The 22,434-nt window shown below is 36.6% G+C and overlaps 1 protein-coding gene across 1 annotated transcript in view; it reads left to right on the top strand.

Moving 5' to 3' along the window:
- Nucleotides 1-22,434, top strand: part of CTNNA3 (catenin alpha 3) — a 1,804,468-nt gene that overhangs the window by 188,880 nt on the left and 1,593,154 nt on the right. The window lies entirely within an intron of this gene.

Below are 22,434 nucleotides of genomic sequence, written 5' to 3'. Positions count from 1 at the left end.
TTTTGTACACCAAAAATGAAGCAGCAGAAAGGACAATTAAGGAATCTGTGCCATTTACAATTGCAGCAGAACCCTAAGATACTTAGGCATAAAGCTAACCAAAGAGGTAAAAGACCTATACTCTGATAAAAACACTGATAAAAGAAAATGAAGATGACACAAGGAAATGGAAAAACATTCCATGCTCATGGATTGGAAGAACAAACATTGTCTGTAGCACTCGAAGCAATCTACACATTTAATGCAGCCCCTATCAAAATACCACTGGCAGTTTTCACAGGGCTAGAGCAAAAACAATACTAAAATTTCTGTGGAACCACAGAAGATCCCAAATAGCTAAAACAACCTGAAAAAAGAAAAGTAAAGCTTGGAGACATCACAATTCCAAACTTCAAGTTATCTTACAAAGCCATAGTGATCAAAGCAGTGTGATACTGGCAGCTAAATAGACACATAAATCAATAGAACAGAATAGAAAATCCAGAAATGAACCCACAACTATATGGTCAGTTAATCTTTTTTTTTTTTTTTTGGTCAGTTAATCTTTGACAAAGAATATCCAATGAATAAAAGGACATTTCTTCAACAAATGGTGTTGGGAAAACTGGACAGCTGTATGTGAAAGAATGAAACTGGACCACTTTCTTACACCATACACAAAAAATAAATGAAAATGCATTAAAGACCTAAATGTGAGACAAGAAACCATCCAAATGTGAGGGGAGAACACAGGCAGTAACCTCTTTGATATTGGCCTTAGCAACTTCCTTCTAGATATGTCTTCCTTCTAGATATGTCTCCTAAAAACAAAAGCAAAAATAAACTATTGGGACCTCATTAAAATAAAAAGCTTCTGCACAGTGAAGGAAACATCAACAAAATTAAAAGGTAGCCTATGGAATTGGAGAAGATATTTGCAAATGCCATATCTGAGAAATAGTATCTAAAAATCTATAAAGAACTTACGAAACTGAATACCCAAAAAATAATTTAATTAAAAAATGAGCTAAAGACACAAGTAGTTATTTTTCCAAATAGGACATATAGATGGCCAACAGACACATGAAAAGATGCTCAATATCATTAATCATCAGGAAAAAACAAACCAAAACCAGAATGAGATATGACCTTCCACCTGTCAGAATGGCTAAGAGAAGAGGTGGTGTAGTTTTGCCTTTTCCAGAATTTCGTGAAATCTTGTCATTTGCAATGACATGGATGGAGCTATAGTGTATTATGAATTTTTTGGTAATACTAATTATCCATATTTACTTTGAGATTTGGAAAAAATAAAATATTTTTACAGTGTATTATGCTAAATGAAATGTCAGTCTCTGAAAGATAAATACCATATGATCTCACTCATATGTGGAATTTTTTTTAAAGATTATATTTATTTATTTGACAGAGAGAGATCATAAGTAGGCAGAGAGGCAGGCAGAGAGAGAGGGGGAAGCAGGCTCTCTGCTGAGCAGAGAGCCCGATTCGGGACTTGATCCCAGGACCCTGGGATCATGACCTGAGCAGAGGCTTTAACCCACTGAGCCACCCAGGTGCCCTCATATGTGGAATTTAAGAAAGAAAACAAATGGCATAGGGAATGAGAGGGGGAGAAAGAAAGAGAGAGATACAAATTGAGAAACAGACTCTTAGGTATTGAGAATAAACTGATGGTCACCAGATGGGACGTGAGTGGGGGCATGGGTGAAATAGGTGATGGGGGTTAAGGAGCACATTTACCGTGAGTACCAGGTGTTGTATGGAAGTGTTGAAGCACCATATCGTACACCTGAAACAAATATTATACTGTATATTAACTAACTGGAAATGAAATGTAGACTTAAAAAAAGAGAGGATTTTTCAGAGTGGATTTAGATCACAGTTAAGGCCTTTTATGTTGATTGTGGGCTTGGCTTGGTCTGCTCTCTGCCTCTGACTGGAAATGCTGCAGTAAAGCCACATATTTCTGTTCCAAGGAGAGATTAACACTTGATAGTAGTAGAAAACAAAAAGACAATGATGAGAAAATTAAATTTGAATTAACTTTTATCATAACCAGATTTGACTTCCACCATGCCACTGCCACCTGACTTGAGAGCTCTTCCCTACATGGTCACTGGAGAGCTTTAATTTGTAGGCCAAACTTAATCTTAAAAAAACAAAACAAAACAAAACAAAACAAAACATAAAAGATCAATCTCCTTTACTATTGCCTCCATTTGCATTGTTTGAACTTCTGTGTTAAACTCGTGATAATCAATAATAAATTGCAGAAGTCTTTGAGATTTTAAGAATTTCACATATGTGACTATTGCCAATACTGGGGATTACTTAAAATCGTTTGCTGTTTTTGATAGAAATCTTAAAAATGATCTCTCTCTCTCTGCATATTCCTGGCTATTAAATTTAAGAAGTATTTATAATTACTGAAACATTACAGGGATATATAGTCTTATTATAACTCTTTTAAACCTTTCTTACCTTTTTTCCTGGGAAAACTCTGGATTTTGGAGGAAGAAGCCTTCCTTAGGAATTTTAAGTTTTTTTTAATTAGGTGATGTCTTTTTTTTTCTTTATTAAGGTTCTACTTATTTGAGAGAGAGTAAGTGAGAGACAGAGTGAGAGAGACAAAGAGAAAGTGAGCATGAGCTGGGAAGAGGGGCAAAGGAAGAGGAGAAGCAGACCTCCCCACTGATCAGGGAGCCTGATCTCAGTCTCAGGACTCTGGGATCATGACCTGCGTGGAAGGCAGATGCTTAACTGATTGAGCCACTCAAAATCCCCATTAAATCAAGCTTTTTAAAGTATAATTTGCATATAACAAAATTTAGTCTTTATAGTGTACATTTACTATGAATTTTGAAGATACATGTAGTTGTCTATCTGTCACTACAATAAAAATATAGAATAGTTCTGCCGCTCTGAAAATTCCCCTTGCTCTTTGCGGCTTACCCCTCCCTTGGACCCTAGGCCCCTGGCAACCATTCCTTTTTTGTTGTCTCTGTAGTTTTGCCTTTTCCAGAATTTCGTGTACATGGAATCATGCCATATGTAGCTGTGACTTCTTTCATTTAGCATAATGCATGTGTGATTCACCCAGTTGTTGTGTATATCGATAGTTTGTTTATATTGCTTATTAATATTCTACAATTTCTTCATTCATTCACCAGTTGAAGGACATTTGAGGTATTTCCAGTTTGGGGCTATGATGAAAAAGATTGCTATAAATATTTGTGTGCAGGTTTTTGTGAATGTAAGCTTTCATTTTACTTGGGTAAATATTCAGGAGTAGGATTTCTCGGTCATATGGTAGCATAGGATTAAGTTTATAAGAAACTGTTTCAAGATGACCCTACTGTCTTCCATTCCTAGCAGTAATGTATGAGTTTCAGTTTCTCTATATCCTTAGGAGCACTCTGGAATAAGAATTTTTTAAAAAAAATTTTCAGTTTTAGCTATTCTAATAGGAATTTGGTGATACCTCCTTGTGGTTTTGTCTTTTTCTAATGATGAATTATTTTGAGTATCTTTTTATATGCTTATTTCCCATCCATATATCTTTTATTGGTGCAGTTCTATTAAAATCTTTTGCCCATTTTTTGTTAGGAAATGTATTAGTTTGCTAGGGTATCACAACATAATACCCAAGACTGGGTGGCTTAAACAGAAATTTATTTTCTCATACTTCTGGAGACTTGAAGTCCAAGATCAAGGTGTTGGCAGGTTTGGTTTCTTCTGAGGCTTCTTTCCTTGGGTTGCAGATGGCTTCCTTCTTGTTGTGTCCTCACAAGGTTTTTCCTCCATTTGTACATACTTTTGGTGACTCTTTGTATCCAGATTTTTTCTTATAAGGATACCCATCATATTGGATTAGGGCCCACTCTAGTGGCCTCATTTTTTTTTTTTTTTGGTATGTATGTGTTTGTTTACTTTTTTAAGTTTTAGGGTAGTTAACATACTGTGCAATATTGGTTTCTGGAGTAGAATTCAATGATTCATCACTTACATACAACACCCAGTGCTCATCAAAACAAGTGCCTTCTTTAATACCCATCACCCATCTAACCCATCTGGCACCCACCTCCCTCTGTCAACCCTCACCTTGTTCTTTATAATTAAGAGTCTCTTATGACTTGTTTCCCTCTCTCCTTTTTTTTCTTCCCCCCTCTTCCCATGTGTTCATCTGTTTTCTTTCTTAAATTCCACATATGAGTGAGATCAAATGGTATTTGTCTTTCACTGACTGATTTATTTCACTTAGGATAGTACACTATAGCTCCATCCATGTCATTGCAAGTGGCAAGATTTCATTCTTTTTAGTGATTGAGTAATATTCCACCTCTTTATCCATTCATCAGTCGATGGAAATTTGGGCTTTTTCCATAGTTTGGCTATTGTTAATAATGCCTAGTAAACACTGGGGTGCATATATCCCTTTGAATTAATATTTTTGTATTATTTGGGTAAATACCTAGTAGTGCAATTGCTGGATCATCAGGTAGCTCTATTTTTAACTTTTTGAGGAAACTCCATACTGTTTTCCACTGTGGCTGTACTAGTTTTCATTTCTACCAACAGTGCAAGAGGGTTCCCCTTTCCCCATAATCTCACCAACACCTCTTGTTTCTTGTGTTGGTAATTTTAGCTATCCTGATAGGTGTGCAATAGTAGCTCATTGTAGTTTTGGTTTATATTTCCAGGATGAATAATAGTTTTATTCTGTGATTTTTTTTTTTTAACAATCAAGTACAATGAACATATAGTGTTATAGTACTTTCATATATACAGTATAGTAATTCAAAAATTATTTAAAAAAAAGATTTTGTTTATTTATTTGACAGATAGAGAGCACAAGTAGGGAGAGTGGCAGGCAGAGGGAGAGGGAGAAGCAGGCTCTCTGCTGAGCAGGGAGCCGAATGTGGGTCTTGATCCCAGGACCCTGGGATCATGGCCTGAGCCAAAGGCAGCCGCTTAATCTACTGAGCCACCCAAGTACCCCAGTGATTCAATAATTCTATAGATTTCTGAAGTAGGTAGGCTGAGACTGAGGACCAGGGGTGGGCTGGACCCATGGGCCCTGTTAAGAGGGTCCTTGCCTTTCTACAGGACAGAAATAAAACGTGAGCTGGAGAAAGTGAAAACAGAGTTTATTGAATAGTGTAAGCAACAGGTAGAAAATAACAGATAGAGGGTCTGGGAAACAGAAAGGAAAGGAGAATGAGTCTTGTCATTGGTTGGAGTTAGGGGTTTATATTGGGTAGGGATCTAGGATACATAGACCCCTAAGGAATCCAGAGTAGTGTCCAATGAAAGGCAAGTGGCAGGTGAACAATAGGTGTTATTCCATAAATCACTAGTGGTAGGGGATGTTGATGCCAATGTCAGCCGAGGTTTGTTTGAGGGTAATAGGCCAGCACGTTTTTGGGATTTGGCTCTTCTTGGATGTTATCAGATGTTTCCGGGCCTAGGACAAAACTTAGAGAATGATTAACTTTCTTGCTTCCCCCTTGAAGTGGGAACATTGCTTTTTTGGCTTATTCAGAGATGGGGCTTTCTAAAAGGCCCCCTTCAGTTTCCTTACCTCATTTCTTAGTGCTCATCTACATAAATATACTCTTAATCCTTTTTATCTATTTCACCCTCCTGCTCCCCACCCCTCCCACCAACCTCCCTTCAGGCAACCACCAGTTTTTCCTCTGAGTCTTTCCTTACGAGTCTCTTTTTTTCTTTTTCTTTTGGTTTATTTCTTAAAGCTCACATATGCTTGAAATCATATGGTGTTTTTCTCTGTTTGACTGATTTTAAACCTCTAGGTCCATCTATATTGTTTCAGATGGCAAAAAAAAAAGATTCTTTTTTTTATGACTGATTAATATTTTGTTGTATTTATATGCCACACCTTCTTTATCTACTCATCTATAGGTGGATACATGGGTTGCTTCCATATCTTGACTATTGTAAATAATGCTGCTGTAAACACAAGGCTTCATGTATCTTTTTGAATTAGTGTTTTCATTTGAGTAAATACCCAGTAGTGGAATTACTGGGTTATATGATAATTCTATTTTTAATTTCTTTTAAGGAAATTCCATACTATTTTCCACAGTCGCTGTACCAGCTTGCATTCTCACCAAGAGTAGAAGGGGTTCCTTTTTCTCTAGATTCTCCTCTCCACTTGTTATCTCATGGCCTCATTTTAACTTAATTACCCTTTTGATGGTCCTGTCTCCAAGTATAGTCATAATCTGAGGTATTAGGGTTAGGGCTTCAACAAAAGAAATCTGAGGGAAGATAGTTTAGTCTATAATGGGGAGGTAATTTGCTTTCTTATTATTGAATTTTGAGAATTTCTTATATATTCAGATATAGGTTCTTAATTAGGTATCTACTTTACATATATTCCCCCATCTGTGGCATGTCTTTTCACTTTATTAACAGTGTCTTTTGAAGAGCAGAAGTTTTAATTTTGATGAAGTCTAATTTATCAATTTTTCTTTAATGTATTGTGCTTTTGTATCATATCTGAGAAGTTACTGTCTAATCCAGAGCCTCTGAAATTTTCTCATGTGTTTTCTTTTAAGTTTTATAAAATTGCTCTCATTTGCATTATCTGAGTGTGAACTATGTTAAAACTCTTAGGTCTGTGATCCATTTCAATTTAATTTTTATGTATGATATATGTTGTGGTTCTTTTTTGGGGGAGGGTATATAGTTTACTGTTGTTCCAGCATTATTTTTTGAAAAGACTATCCGTTCTCTACTGAATTGCCTTTACACCTTTGAAAATAATTGGTTGTATATATACAAGGCCTTTTATAGACTCTCTCTTCTGTTCCATTGATCTGTATGTCTGCCCTTAAGCCAAAACCTCATTGTCTTGATTACTGTGGCTTTCTCATAAGTCTTTTTCAAAATTGTTTTGGCCTATCCATACAAAATTTAAAAGCATCTTGTTGATTTATATAAAGCGAGGGTGGGGGTGGAAGGGAGAGAAAGAAGGAGAAGGGACGAGAAGAAAGAGAGAAGGAGCAAGTGGAGGTGGCGTTGGGGGAGGAAGGGAGAGTGTATTCTGGTATTTAGAATGTCTTATAAGGATACCAATCCTACTAATATTCCAGCCTCTAAACTCATTTAACCTTAATTGTCTCTGTAAGGACCTATCTCCAAATTTAGTCACAGTGGAGGTTAGTTTGGGCTTCAACATATGAATTGGGGTGGGTCAGTGAGGGAGATACAATTAATTCCATAACAGAGGGGTAGTGTGTGTGTGTATGCATATATATATATATATAACTATATATATTTATATATATATAGTATTTTTTTTTAAACTTATTTATTTGAGCAAGAGAGAATATGAGCAGGGGAGGGACGGAAGGAAACTGGGAGAGAGAATACTCAAGCAGACCTCTTCTTACTGAGTGCAGAGCCTGAGGTGGGGCTTGATCCCAGAACTCTCAAGTTATGATCTGGGCCAAAATCAAGAGTTGGCCACTTAACCAACTGAACCACTCATGTGCCCTGGTTAGCAGTATAATTTAATGAGCCTCCTAAGTTATGCAAACGTATACCTAGTGCCTAGTCTTGGATGGAAAGTGATAGCTTTTTCTGTATAATACAGTAATAGGGAGAACATGAATATCTAATATTAAATATTGGATAGTTTCATATTCTTTGGTATGCTGTACCTTTATCTTTTGTCACTAATGTTTTGTAAAAGTTTGTTACAGATTTTCATTATTGGGGTTTGAAGGATAGTGGAGGAGGGACAGTGTCCACACTTATGGTGAGTGTGTTTGAAAGGCATAGTACCTATAGAAAGTAAGACAGTGAGTGGGAACTGAGAATTCCATGAAAAGTGTCCAGGGAATTTCAAGCTCCTAGAAATCCTTGAAAATTCCCAAAGCATATGTGATGAGGGCTTAAGCCATTTTATCTGTCGATGAAGGTAAAAGATAACTCCAGATGGCTTATAGGTTTAGGTTTACCTAGATTATATTAGTTAAACATTTTATCATATTATAACAGTTTTCACTACATATATTGTTTATTCATTTATCATGCATCCAACATTTGTTTAGTTTGTTAAACTGTTTACAGGGATATGACATTGAAAGGTAGTATCCAAGTCTTCAAGGAACTGACAGGTTAGAAGGAGTGAGAAACATATGAACAAGTGATTGTAATATACTGTGACAACTAAATAAACATACATACAACTATAGAGGCCAGAAAAAGAAGGACCTCATGAATTTGTGAATAGGAAGGAATTACTGAATCCAGAGAGTTAAAGCTATAGAATGTAGTCTGGTATCATTGCTTCAACAGGTTTAAGCCACTGAAATTCAGATTTAGCTTCATAATGGATGCTTGCTTTGGGAACCTCGTACACTCTTACTATGTTCTGATCTTCTAAGAGGAATGAAATCTTTTTGTAGAGTTTTCAACCATGGGCAGTTTTGCCTCCAGTGGACATTTGGCAATGTTTACACACATTTTTGATTGGAGGAAGTGGAGGAGTGTGACTGGTATCTAATGGGTAGAGAGCAGAGATGCTGAAAATATCCTAAAATGCAAAGATACCCCCCAGCAACAAAGAATTATTTGCCCCCAAATGTCAAGAATCCTGGGGTTGAAAGTAACAGATGTTTGGTCTGGTCTACTACTAGTCTATTGAACCGTATTGCTATTAGCTCCAGGAGGGACCAGATGATTGGGCCACCTAGGTCACAGTTATGTCTCATTGCCTTTCCCCAAATAGAATTGGTTGGGTCCTCGTGTGTGTGTGTGTGTGTGTGTGTGTGTGTGTGTGTTGGCTAGATAACAGAAGTTTTAGTCTGTTGGATAAGGAAACATAATTTTTTAAAAGCCATCTATGTGTCTAGACATAATCTCCAAGTCTTCTGTCAGGTATATAAAGTGAATTGTGCCTTTTAAAAATCAACTGAGCTATGTGTTATCTGAAAGGCTGGAGTGACTTTAAGATGTTGATTAAAAAACATCTCTTAAACATATGTATGTTTCTCAGAGAGTAAATGCAGTGGGTTCAAAAAAGATTAAATTGATTTGAACTTTAGGGGGAATAATATGTTCTTCATGAAAAATCTTTGAATTTCTATTATTTTATTTTTTATTCTTGAGAAAATATTAAGTAGAAATAAACTTGAAAGTAGGGAGAAAAATCAGGAAATCAGCTTGATTTCAGGGTATAATGACTAGCGCTAGACAACTTCTTTTAGTAACTTTTATTCTCATGCACATTTTTTAATGCAGTGTTTTTTAAAGTTTAAATTGAGTAACCAGAAAAAATTTCTTTTTGTTGGTGTTGCTAAGAGTTTCTAGTCATAATGTTCAGAAAATTAGCATTGGTCCCAGGCACATTCTTCCAACCCTTCCTATTCTCCAGCTGCCTCTGACAGTATTCTGAAGATACAAGCATCTGCCTAAAGCAGTAAACTTTAGCTTTCTTATACCAACACAATTTTTTTTTAAAAAGATTTTATTTATTCATTTGACAGAGAGAGAGAGATCACAAGCAGGCAGAGAGTCAGGCAGAGAGAGAGGGGGAAGCAGGCTCCCTGCTGAGCAGAGAGCCCGATGCGGGACTCGATCCCAGGACCCTGGGATCATGACCTGAGCCGAAGGCAGTGGCTTAATCCACTGAGCCACCCAGGCACCCCCCAACACAAATTTTTATAAAAGAAAAGGAAAAGAGGAGAAATGGGTTGTTTCAGTTGAGGTATTTGCCACTGTGACAAATAAACCCCTCATTTAAAGGATAGATTTTTTTCCTTTTTTTTTTTAAGGATAGATTTTTAATGATAGATGGTTTTTCCTTGCTCATTTATCAGTCTTCTATGCTCATTTATTGTTCCTCATTGAATTTAGAGAGCACTCATTGATTATTAGCTTTTATTATTGGTTTTCATTATAGTATGACTAAGATGATATAAAATGTTTATAGATTTGAATTAGACATTTAAATTATGCTAAGAAACCAGTGGGGAAGGGATAGAGATCTAGGAAGACAAGAAACTATTTGTCAAACTTTAGAAACAATTTTATATACATGCATTGGCTACCAACAGACAGTATTTAGATTTTCAAACACTGGTTTACACCTCAAAATTTGTGTGATATTTCTCTACCCTCCTTTCTCTTAATCTAATTTTGCCCCTCTTTGGAGATAGACGAACTCAACTTTTACTCTTGCCATCTTCTTTGGCTTTGTTCACACACAAATGTACTGCCAAATTTGAAATTTTTCCTAGTGAGAAAGATATATCCTAGTTTTTGGCTCTGCATATCTGATTATCCTAAAAGCAGTGGCAGCACCAAAACTTTTCCAGAATGGAACAATTATAAGTTAAGTAGTAAATGGAGAAGACCACTGGTTATACTATAATATTTACGCTTCACAATTACATTTGATTAATTTGCTGAACGTACAAAGCTATTTTTGGATTAATCTCCCCCCCCCCCCAATTTTTTTTGTATTGTTTTCTAACTCTGTTTCATTATTCTGTGACACGACTTTAAGCATACTTAGATTGCTTACATTTTTTTTTTTAAGATTTTATTTATTTTGACAGACAGAAATCACAGGGAGGCAGAGAGGCAGAGAGAGAGGAAAGGAAGCAGGCTCCCTGCTGAGCAGAGAGCCCGATGCGATGCGGGGCTTGATCCCCGGACCCGGGGTTTATGACCTGAGCCGAAGGTAGAGGCTTTAACTCACTGAGCCACCCAGGTGCCCCAAATTGCTTACATTTTAAAAAGGAATCTGGGTATATTTCCCATATGAGATACCACTAATAAGGCATCACATATAATTAGAAAAAATAGCATTGCACAGATGAGAAAAGAAAATGTGTTTTGGCAGAAACAAATTGTGGTGCATATTAGTATGTCTTTAGATCCAAGGAACATTTGATAATTGAGTGCAATTAACTTCAAAATAAATCTTGATTCTTTTTTGGAAGCATATATAAAAATTTAGGTGCAAACTAAAATGATAATGTGAATAGTAACCTGACAAGTAGATATCAAACCTGCAGAAATTCTATAGAGATAAAACCATGCAGGTGAAAATAATATCCAAATTGAAATAAAAATATGACTTTGGGAGGAGAGGAATTGTTCTCAGTTGACAGGATAAATGGCAGTATCTTTTGATGTAGGGAAAAAAAATAAACGCTTGATTTTCATGTGGTTATTACTAATTTTTGTGTATGTGTAGTAGAGAGGCAGTTTTTCTCTTTCTTCAAATAAAAAGAACATTCCATAGTCTCCTATGTGTTTTATTTTCCTGTTTGTTTATTTTACTGATAGGCAATAGCTCTCTCCCCAGGGTGCTGAGTTGACCTTAATGTGAGTTACAACTAAACCCAGGAACAAGGACATTCAATGAAATCAAGGATAATTGTTTTATGGTAAATCTTTCCCTGAAGGCTACAGAACCTTTCTGAAATATGCTATTTACTTAAACCTCTATTATTGGTTTATTTTAGATTTTTTTCATTTTAACAACAGGCATCATCAATAGATGTATAAGCTAAAGAGAAGCTGGGCTTATAGATAGTTATATTTTAGCAAAGAAACTTTACTAGGAAAACTGATTGTAATCTCATTCTTTCCCCCTCCTTTTCTCATCTATAATTTAGAGTACAAACTCTCTTACTGTGAAATACTTGGGGAAGACAGCATTGAAACCAACATTCTATTGCATGAAAGTATTAGAGCTGGCACTCTTGTGTTGGGTAATTAAGGGTGAAAAGTGGCTATATTTTTAGACTGGAGAGTGAAAGAAATATTTTTTTATTTAAAAAAATAAAATTTTATGTAAAAATATTCTTTTCTAAATAGAATGCAATCCTTTTAAAATATCAAAAGTTGTTATAATAACACCACATACATAAGGTACTATTATTTAAAATGATGCAAAATGTCACTGAATCTTTCTAGCTTGGAACTAAATGCTTCCAAGACACCTGACAGAAGCAATGCTAACTCTCAATTATCAACCTGTGGTTATGAGAGACAGCAAAAACACAGGCAGTTGCATTCACAAACATTAAAAATCTTTTAGGCATTTGTTACAGTTTCTTCCCCATCAAACTTTTTTCCCCTGAAGCTTCTAAGAAGAACAATTCTGAATGATCTGTACTTTCTTCTTTTCTTACATGCACTTTTGATAGGGATGATGGAAATGGTCTATGAAGAGGGCTTTGGGTAAAAGAGAAACAAAAGTCCACAGTTCTATGTATCCTGAATAATTACTCCCTGGAGTTTTCTCTTTGGGGACAAGTGTCCTTCCTTTTCTTCACAGGATCATTTCAAACCCTTTTCTGTTAAAAGAGCCGCAGATTGCTGCAAGGCACTTACTGCAAATAGGATTACATAGATGTCTTCATAGCTTTTAGCCTTAACAAACTGTGTAGTCAGTGTATGTGCAAAGTGCGCTGTATGGTCTGCTGGGCAGCTCGGTCTGAGATTCAGCCCTACTTTCAGGAAATATGCAGTGTCTGCTGCTCCAATCAAACAACAGCAGTAGCAGCAGTGGCAACACAAGTTGTATGAGTGATAAAAAAGGTAAAGTGATAAAGGCTGTAGGAATGATAGAAACAAGATCTTTTATTTTCAGAGTCACCGGAGAGATAATTACTGCAGGCTAGAGAGATCAAGGAACTTCTCATTCATTTGAGAGTTAAGTTAACTTTTTTGTTCTCTGGGCTTCAAACAATGTAGAGAATATAAGTTTATGCAGGAGATGGAGAAGAAAAGGCTACTGTAGTGGAAAAAAGATGAGGAAAAGAGAAAAAGAATAAAGAAAAATATTCAAGTGCAAGAAAGAGTACAGTAGTTTATGGAATGATTTCTATAAGAGATAAAAGATATAAAATGGGAAAGTCAGAAGGAGCCAGATTATAGAATGTTTTAAATGACAAAATAGGATTTCAACATTTTGTTATAGGTAATGGAAAGCACTTGAAGAATTTTGAGTGGAAAAGTGTTTTAGAAAGATGCTTCTAATGACAATATGGAGGATGAACTGAAGTAGAGGGGATTGGAGGAAGCTTGTTTCAGAATAGACCTAGGGAATCCTAGAAGCGTTAAGTGAGGAGCATGGACAAGGGGCAGAAAGATGTAGGAAGGGTGGGTAGGACATGTTTGAGATGGTTTTGAAATTGATAAGCCACATGTACTATAATTTTTAGAGAAAAGTTTATTGCTTTAATTGCTTGTATTACAAAAATTATCAAATCAGCAGTTAATGATGTATTGCTAGAAGATCCTTAAGATATTAAAAGTTGAGGGGCTATTATAAACAGACTTATGAGAATAAACATTTAAATGACGTAAACAAAGTTTTAGAAATTCGACTCCCTTGAAAGTTGAATCCTTGAAATTTGAACCACTGTTTTCTGCTATAGATCTCTTACATACATTTACACACACACACACACACACATCCCACATGTACTTTTATATAGAGAGCAGGAATTGGCAGTCCGTGGGCCAAATGTAGACTGTTGCCTGTTTTTGTAAACACAATTTTAATGGAACACAGTCATGCTCAATTTTTAATGTGTTATCTATGGCTGCTTTTTTTGTTTTAATGCAAAGTTGAGTATTTACAAGAGAAATGTATGGCCCACAAAGCCTCACACATTTACTGTCTTTTCTTCTACAGAAAAAGTTGGCTGACCCTTGGTCTGTTAATATTGGGTAATTGCAGCTAAGTCAACTAAGTCAACCTTAGTTCTGGTTGCACATGCTGGTTTGTAGCAACAAATTTCAGGAAAACCAGATCTTACATATATTAAATTAAATTGAATGCATATCTTGAAATGAATGCACATTGGTCTCTCTTACCCAGAGCATGTGAATATAATCCTTTTATCTTACCATTGTATCATTTAAATTTATCTAGAAAAGTGATGTCTTTTTTGCACTAATGACCTGATGTGAGTTTGTGTGGTGAGTTTTCTTAGCTGGCTTCCAGGTGTAGGGTATAGACTTTTGTAATCAAGGTTAAATTTTGTAAATAAAGGGTAAATCAAGCAGATTGATAGTACTCCCAGTCAGCTGAAGCATTATGACAATGATTTTAAAAACCCCAAGTTTTATTATTTATGTTATATTGAGGGGTGTTGTGATTGTTTCACTTACATTATATAATGTAATCATAGGAATTGTATGATCTAAGTAAAGTTTTAGAATAATCTTCTTTTGATAGGAAAGCAAACTGTGTATTAGGGATATTACATAAGAAGCCCAAGGCCAGAAGCTGGTAAATGGGAGAGCTAGGAGTTGAATACAGAGGTAGTGAAAAATCTATCCATCTCACCTTCTCAGGGCATCAGCCCTTCCCTCTGCCATTGCCATAGAGCTGGTTTCTAGCAGCCATCTTTTTATTGTATTAGCTTGTTCAGCCATAAGAGACCAGTCCAAAGTTGCATACTGGGAGCTAGATCCAAGTTGAGCTGATCAGAGTTGTGCTCTGAGATTTTGTATGAGGCTAAAAATTTTGCTTCATTCTAGCTTTTCTTGAAGAGAGGAAGTATGGAAATTTGTGGTGCTATTCTTCTTCCATTCCTGTTGAATAATGTGCCCTTTAATAATATGAAAAAATACTGATGAATATGAAAAACACTTAAGAATATTCACAGATCACTGTGTGTTTAATATAAGTAAGAGTTTGGGAGTGTGTGTTAGTTAACCAAGGATATTAATTACCTGCATGATGGGCAGTAACACTGATTTTATAGCACCTCCTGCTGAAAAAGGAGAACTGGAGAGAGCATCTGTCAGGGTTTAGTGCAAGGGATGACAACCACTCTAGTATTTTCAGGAGCAATCAAGAGGACAGAGAGAATTAGGTAGTTGCAATATCTGCCGGAAGGGCTGGGGAAGTGGAAACCAGAGGAGCTACCTCTAGACTACATATGACATGAAACTGAGATCCAGAGCTGAGAACAAGAGATCATGAAGCTGCCACCACCACTATGCTACATGAGCTTCCTTTCACATCAACAAAACTGGTGACCAGAAATATAACCAGACATTTGGCTGCTGGAAACATGACCTGCCAGTTTTCCTTGCCAGTTATCAAAACAGTGAGAAGATAATCTCCCTACTTATTTTCTGCATCTATCAGGAAAGCATCTCATTGGCAGATCCTATTTGCATATAGGATATTCTAGTTGACTGGTATTTTGGGAGTATAGTTTTTAGCCTTGTATTGCCTATGAAAAGGGAGGACAAGGAACTTTGCAGTTCTTGGGATAAGAAATAGAAGGCAGTAGCAGTGGATGCTAAGTCTCAAAAGAATATATCCATCATAGGATCAGGCTGTAGCAGTGGTCAAAACAATCTGGTTATATTCATTGTACTCTCCAAGTCTGTAACACAGCATGTTTTGACCTTATTGCTTTTTGCTATTATACCCCTGGGGATGTGGTGCCTTGAACTTGGGCTGAATGTGAGCTTCTCTTGGTTTACCAAGGAAATCATATTAATGCACTATTGTTTGGAAAGCTGCGATTGAAAACAGGGTCATGTCTTTTCTGGTGGCTGGTTAATGGCACACCCAGGCTTCTCCTTCTGTGAACTCATATTTCTTCTGTGAGAAAATAATGGAAGGTTCGCAAGATCTTCTCTTTCTAGAACTAGCCATCTTCTAACTCATTATATTGCTTGTATTGGTGGATGTCTTGAGGAGTATATATAATGCTTTGAGACAGAATATCCGATGATATGAGTATTAGACTAATAACGTATTACCTAGAGGCTTATTTATTCAGCAAGACTTGCACTAAATAGAGCTCAAAGAGGAATAGAGAATTGGAAACAAATTATTTAATGATTTTTTTTTTTACTCTGTTGAAATATTGAAGTAATCTTCAGTGCCACTTTTGTGGTCAATCATTTTTGCTGTACTTACTCTTTTTTGGTGATTCAGAAAACTGCAAATGGTAAGGCTGTCTTAAGTGGTTGTGTAAGTAAATGTTAAAATTTAAAATATAGATTATACATTACATTGATTCTCTTCTATTTTTCTTTACTCTCCTGTTGTTCTTTTTCTTAGACTACATGGTAAGTAGGTCAGGAACAGTGGGTTGGGCAGCATTACTTATGGGGAACATAAGGCAGATACTTGGAATCTCCTTCAAAGATCTTGGAATACAATTTTTACGGTCAGTGCTTTTCCAAATGTTCTACTCTGAAGAATCACTGAAAAAGAGAGATGAACTAATACATCAGTGTTCTTGCAATATCCTCCTGGGATATTCCTCTCTATAGTATGTTAACTCTATAGTACCAAGCCAAATGTTCAGAAAAAGTACTTGTTCCTAGACCATAGCTAAGAATTGCTGTTCTAGGAAGAACTTGCCTCTTTCCCAAGTAACTTTCAGTGAGACAGAATGCCTGACAATTTTTTGTATCCAAGTGGTATAAATTCTGTAAATTCAGCATGTTTAATCAAAATTACTCACTGATCTTGCTTTCAATGACAGCTCTACACACCACCAACTCACAAATCATACAAAGTACAATAGAAATGGATATTCACATGGCAGAACATTATTACCTTAGTAATTTACTATACAGGATTGGGAGATTTTTAGTTATCTTTTCTCAGAGATCTTTTAACCTGGAAACAATATATTTTCATTTCTCTTTGTTTTGTTTTTCACTTAGTATCTTCTGCTATGATTAATATTACCTCCATAATGAAGTTTGTATTGGAAAAATAAATGAACTTTTATTTTTTTTAAAGCACTTCTTTTCTAGCCCCTGATCAAAAGGGATGCCAAAAGAAGTCTTAAGACTCTTAGCTGCAGGGACACCTGGGTGGCTCAGTTGGTTAAGCAGCTGCTTTCGGCTCTGCTCATGATACCAGTGTCCTGGGATCAAGTCCCACATCGGGCTCCTTGCTCCGCAGGGAGCCTGCTTCTCCCTCTGACTCTGCCTTCCACTCTGTCTGCCTGTGCTCGCTCTCACTCTCTCTCTCTTACAAATAAATAAATAAATAAAATCTTTAGAAAAAAAAAAGACTCTTAGCTGCAAAAATAAAGGAAAGAAAAAGTCTAAAGATACATTAATGCCTTAGATAGCAAAGTATCAAAAATGAAAAAAATAATCTATAGATGTTTTTTCCCTTTGCAATAATAATCTATACATCTTGAAAACCTCCCAAATCATTTCCTTTATTTGCAGTTGGTCCTTTTTTAAGGTAGAAAAGGAGGGTTATCAACTACCAAAAAGTTCTTAGGCAAATTTAAATAATGTACTGTCATTATAAACTTGATATTTGACGATTATCAGTTAATTATACAACTGTGTGTGTTGTGAGTTTGTGTGTGTGTGTGTGTGTGTGTGTGTGTGTGTGTGTGTGTGTTTCTTTCATGGACTATGCCCTGGGAATAACATCAACTTATTTGAGTTCAGGTCCAACCAGTGACCTTATGGTCAGAAATTAAAGTTTAAGCTTACTTCTACTTTATCAAGTCAAAATGGAAACAAAACTATATGGAAGTGCTGTCTTCATTCTTTGCCCTTCTTCTAGGCTGTGTTAAGTATCTAAACAAATGTTGAATACATATTTAAAGAATATTGTGTGAAGGAACACTACATCATTAAGAGTCCTAAAATACTTACGCTTTAATCTGGTTCATGGGACAAGATCAGGGAATTATGAAAATGTCTGCAAAGAAGAAGAAAGAATTTATGAGACATAGTAAGAATGTGAGGTTAGGTAAGGAGGGTCATAAAAATGAAAGTTGATATATAGTATTTCAGGAGAGAGAAGGAATAAATGAGGCTTTTTGACTTTGAAGCATGCTTGGTTGGAATTTAGAATCTTCAGATTCAAAGATGGAGGTACATGAAGTAGAGTTAAATCTTTGTAAAGCAAGGAAAAGTTAAGGCATTTTATCTTTGCCAACAGTAAAAAGATAATCTTAAGGCATATTGTCAAAAGAGTAATTTACTTACATAGTAATTTTAAAAAGTGATGAAGACATTTTGCTTTTGCTCCATGACCATGAGACATGTACAGTTTATGATCTGGGGTAGTGAGACTAGTTTTAGGACATGTCATAGCCAGTTATGAATTCTAAATATTACTCATTTCCAACTGAAGTGTTACTGTGCAGGAGAGAAAATAGAGAAGACTTATAAAACATTCATCAAAGAAAAAATACAGTGCTTTGGCTTGAAAGGATGAAAACAGCTTTTTTGAAAAAGAAGCTCAAAATTGGTTTTCATGTATTTACTTTTCTGTAAAAGCTGCTAATGGTGGCTGACCACATGGCCAGAAATAAGACAGTGATATTATCCTACCCCCAGCCCCTTTACCAATGCAAACCTTGAGATTCAAAGACGGTATAAATGTATCAGTCTTAGATCTGCATGCTTTTGCTAGTTCCTGATTACATGGAAAGTTCCACTGTAGATTATTAGCATTTCCTCCAGACTCCTACTAACTGGAGTTAGTAGGAGTGAAAATATTTGGGTGAAATGTTTGGTGAAAATAATGAGTGTGCTTCAGCAAGGACAGTGACTTTCTAGTGATAGCACTGTTGTAGATGTATATCAAACATTGAATAGGTGGTTAAAATAGACATAGTGTGCAATTTTCACATATTTAGCCGTGGTGTACTTTTGTAACAAATTTATTCTGTTTTAGGCATCATCTCTAAAATTGGTGTTTGATGCTATTGCCATGGTGTGTATTTCCCTTCTTATACTACCACTTCCAAGGAGTTGGAGAAAAAGTTTGTTAGAGGAATAAGAAGGAATCCATGTTCTTGGATGTGGAGAAGGACCCCGGTCTAGAATATAAACAGTGGTTGGTGTTACCAGGAGCCTGAATTTCTAAATGGAGCTCTGCACACATTTTCCCCTAGAAATGTGTCCCTGAGAATATTTCCCCTCTATCTCCTACACTTATGAACAGATAAGCATGATGGCTGATGCTACTTCTGCAGTTCTTACTGGAGCTTGCACAGGAATGTACCATCAAATAGTTGTAACTCCCTAACCATCCACTTCACCAGAGGACCCCATTTCTCTACTCTTTTGGGAGTGAGTATTATTAAAACCTTCTTTTTTATTCCCAGATTTGCAAATTCAAGCCCCAGTTCCTGTGGCCAGAAAAGAGCTTGCACCTGCCCCAGAATCTCATAGGCAGCCCAAAACAATACAAAGGGTACTATAGGTGTTACTGCACTAGCTATGCTTCTTACTGACTAAAAGCCTTGGAGAAGCTTCCTTCATTCTTGTCTTGTAATGTGAAATGACTGGAGTAGAGATTTCTTAAGTGTCTCCCAGCTCTAACATTGTGATACTTGGCAGTATGGGTGCTCGGCTTGAGTTGATGCAGCTTGTTAATCAGGCTGTCTTAAGAAGCAGGTGTCAAGCGAATACAAGAAGTATGTTAGAGGAAAAGCTTTGATGCTTAATGGGAAGGGAGAATGGAGAAGCTGGAAGGGCCATTATTTTTACTTATATACCAATCACTTTGTATATTATTGCATCTAATTTTCACAAATACTCCATGTGATGGTATAGTAGCAGAACAGTGGTCCCCCAGACATGTCTGTGTCCTAATCCCTGGAACCTCTGAATATGTTGTGTCATCTGACAAGGGGGAATTAAGGTTGCTAATTAGATGACCTTAAAATACGGAGATTATTCTGGATTATCTAGGTGAGCTCAGTGTAGTCACAAGAGTCCTTAAAAGTGGAAAAGGAAGGCAGAAGAGAAAGAACCAGAGAAATGAGAGCATAAGAAGGACTTGGCCTGATTCTTCTTCTACCCACTTAAGCCCCCATGTTGCATCACCACTTCCTCATATCAGGGAGATCATATGATAGTTGTCTTTCTCCGCTTGATTTATTTCGCTACGCATGATACGCTCTAGTTCCATCCATGTTGTCGCAAATGGCAAGATTTCATTTCTTTTGATGGCTGCATAGTATTCCATTGTGAAACAAGATGGAATTGGGAGGGGGACAAACCATAAGTGACTCTTAATCTCACAAAACAAACTGAGGGTTGCTGGGGGGAGGGAGGTTGGGAGAAGGGGGTGGGATTATGGACATTGGGGAGGGTATGTGCTTTGGTGAGTGCTGTGAAGTGTGTAAACCTGGTGATTCACAGAACTGTACCCCTGGGGATGAAAATATATGTTTATAAAAAATAAAAAATTAAAAAAAAAAAGAAGGGCTTGGCCTGATATTGCTGGCTTTGAAGATAGAGGAATGAGGTCATGAACCAAATGACAAATGTGGGTAACCTCTAAAAGCTGAAAAAAGCAAGAGAAGAGATTTTTCCATAAAGCCTTGAAACCTTGCTATCATCTTAGTTTTAGCCTGATGAGGCCCATTTTGAATTTCTTACCTCTAGAATTATAAGATAATTAATTTGTATTGTTTTAAGCTTCCAAGTTTGTGCTAATTTGTGATAGCACCAGTATAAAATAATATAGTTGTGTATTCTAGTTTTATAAGTAAGAGAATGCTGGGCACCTGGGTGGCTCAGTTGGTTAAGCATCTGCCTTTGACTCAGGTCATGATCCTGGGGTCCTCAGATTGAGCCCCACTTTGGGGTCTCTGCATGACGGGGAGCCTGCATCTCCCTCTCCCGCTCTACCTGCTTGTTTTCTCTCTCTCTCTCTATATATATTCTCTCTCTCTCTCTTTATATATATATATATATATTTTTATATATATATATATAAAATATATCAAATAAATAAAATCATTTTAGAAAATAAGATAATGAGACTTAGAGCAGTTAAATAAGATTCTCATGATCACACGGATAGTAAGACAGAGGATTCAAATTCAAATCTGCTTATTTCCAAAGCCTACACTCTGTTTGGTATGTTGTCTTAAACTGTTAACTGGAATCCCTCAGATGTCCTTGGCAGGTCTGTGGCTCAGGGCCTTCTTGGCCTATCTTAGTGGGCCATTCTGGTACCTTTTCTGGGCTGTCCTTTTCTCAAAGCATCTTCAGTTCTTCCTGACTACACTTTGACTTTGGAAGGGGACTACTTTCCATACCTTTCCATCCAGTATTGGAGACATACCCTTTATAGTTCTTGAAACCCTCCAGTGCTGCTGGAACCAGAAAAAAAGGAATCATGTTCCCAGGCTGCTTCTTACATTAGCAGCCCTTCCTTTTTATTCAGTGCACATCCCATATTCTACCTCTTCCCATCTTCTGAAACTGCCTTGCCTTGGATGCTTACTTTCCATTCTTTTTTTTTTTTTTTAAAGATTTTGTTTTTATTTATTTGGCAGACAGAGATCACAAGTAGGCAGAGAGAGAGAGAGAGAAGCAGGCTCCCTCCTGAGCAGAGAGCCCGATGTGAAGCTTGATCCCAGGACCCTGGGATCACAACCTGAGCAGAAGGCAGAGGCTTTAACCCACTGAGCCACCCAGGCGCCCCCTTGCTTTCCATTCTTAGAAAAATGACATGGATTCTTTTTTTTTTTTTAATTTTTTCAATTTATTTATTTTCAGAAAAACAGTATTCATTATTTTTTCACCACACCCAGTGCTCCATGCAATCCATGCCCTCTATAATACCCACCACCTGGTACCCCAACCTCCCACACCCCCGCCACTTCACACGACATGGATTCTAAACAGGGAATAGCTCAGGTTACACACACACACACACACACACACACACACACACACACCCTTTCTGCCTTACAGTTTGCTTGCTATCTGTTTTTCAGGGCATGAGAAATAGAATTCCCAGTTCAGTAATCACTCCTGTTATAATTCTTTTAACATCTTTAATTTACTAAGTTTTTCTGAGCTGGACTTACAATATGACTTACAAATTTAATAATTCTTAGAGGAGTGTTGTCATTGAGAACATGTGTTATAAATTACATATAACAGATATGACAGCACTTTAAAACACAATTTGATCATAAGCTGGGGCCTGATGGTTTTTATAATGTTAGTGAATTAGACTACAGAGCAATTGTTGACTACACTGTTGACTTTCATACAGAGAAAGTACATTACTATTTGAACCCTAAGGAGTGGTTTTGGCCTTGTCTCTTGAGCAAAAAATGGGATGGCTCAAATAAATCAGTTTAGTTCTATTTGTTTTATGAGCTGTACAGCAGTTGAAGCCCAAGTTTAATGACTTATTTCACACATTTTCCTATAAGTCTTTCCTGGAAACCCAAGACATCCAGAGTTATGATGGGTTATCAGAAAAAGGGAGGACAAGCTTCATTATTCCTGAAATATTACTACCCATAGGAATGAACAGTAGTTGAGGATTTAACTATTTTGATGGTTACTTTGTGTTAAATGAGCTAACGTATGCTTCAGGTCTTATCACAAAAGAAAAATTGTACCTTCAGTAAGAATTGAGCTAAGAGCCTCTTAATTTTTGGT

Source organism: Mustela nigripes, chromosome 4, assembly GCF_022355385.1.
Source record: "Mustela nigripes isolate SB6536 chromosome 4, MUSNIG.SB6536, whole genome shotgun sequence".
NCBI lineage: Eukaryota > Metazoa > Chordata > Mammalia > Carnivora > Mustelidae > Mustela > Mustela nigripes.
Note: the sequence above shows the minus strand (reverse complement) of the source record. Positions and strands in the feature narration are given on the sequence as shown.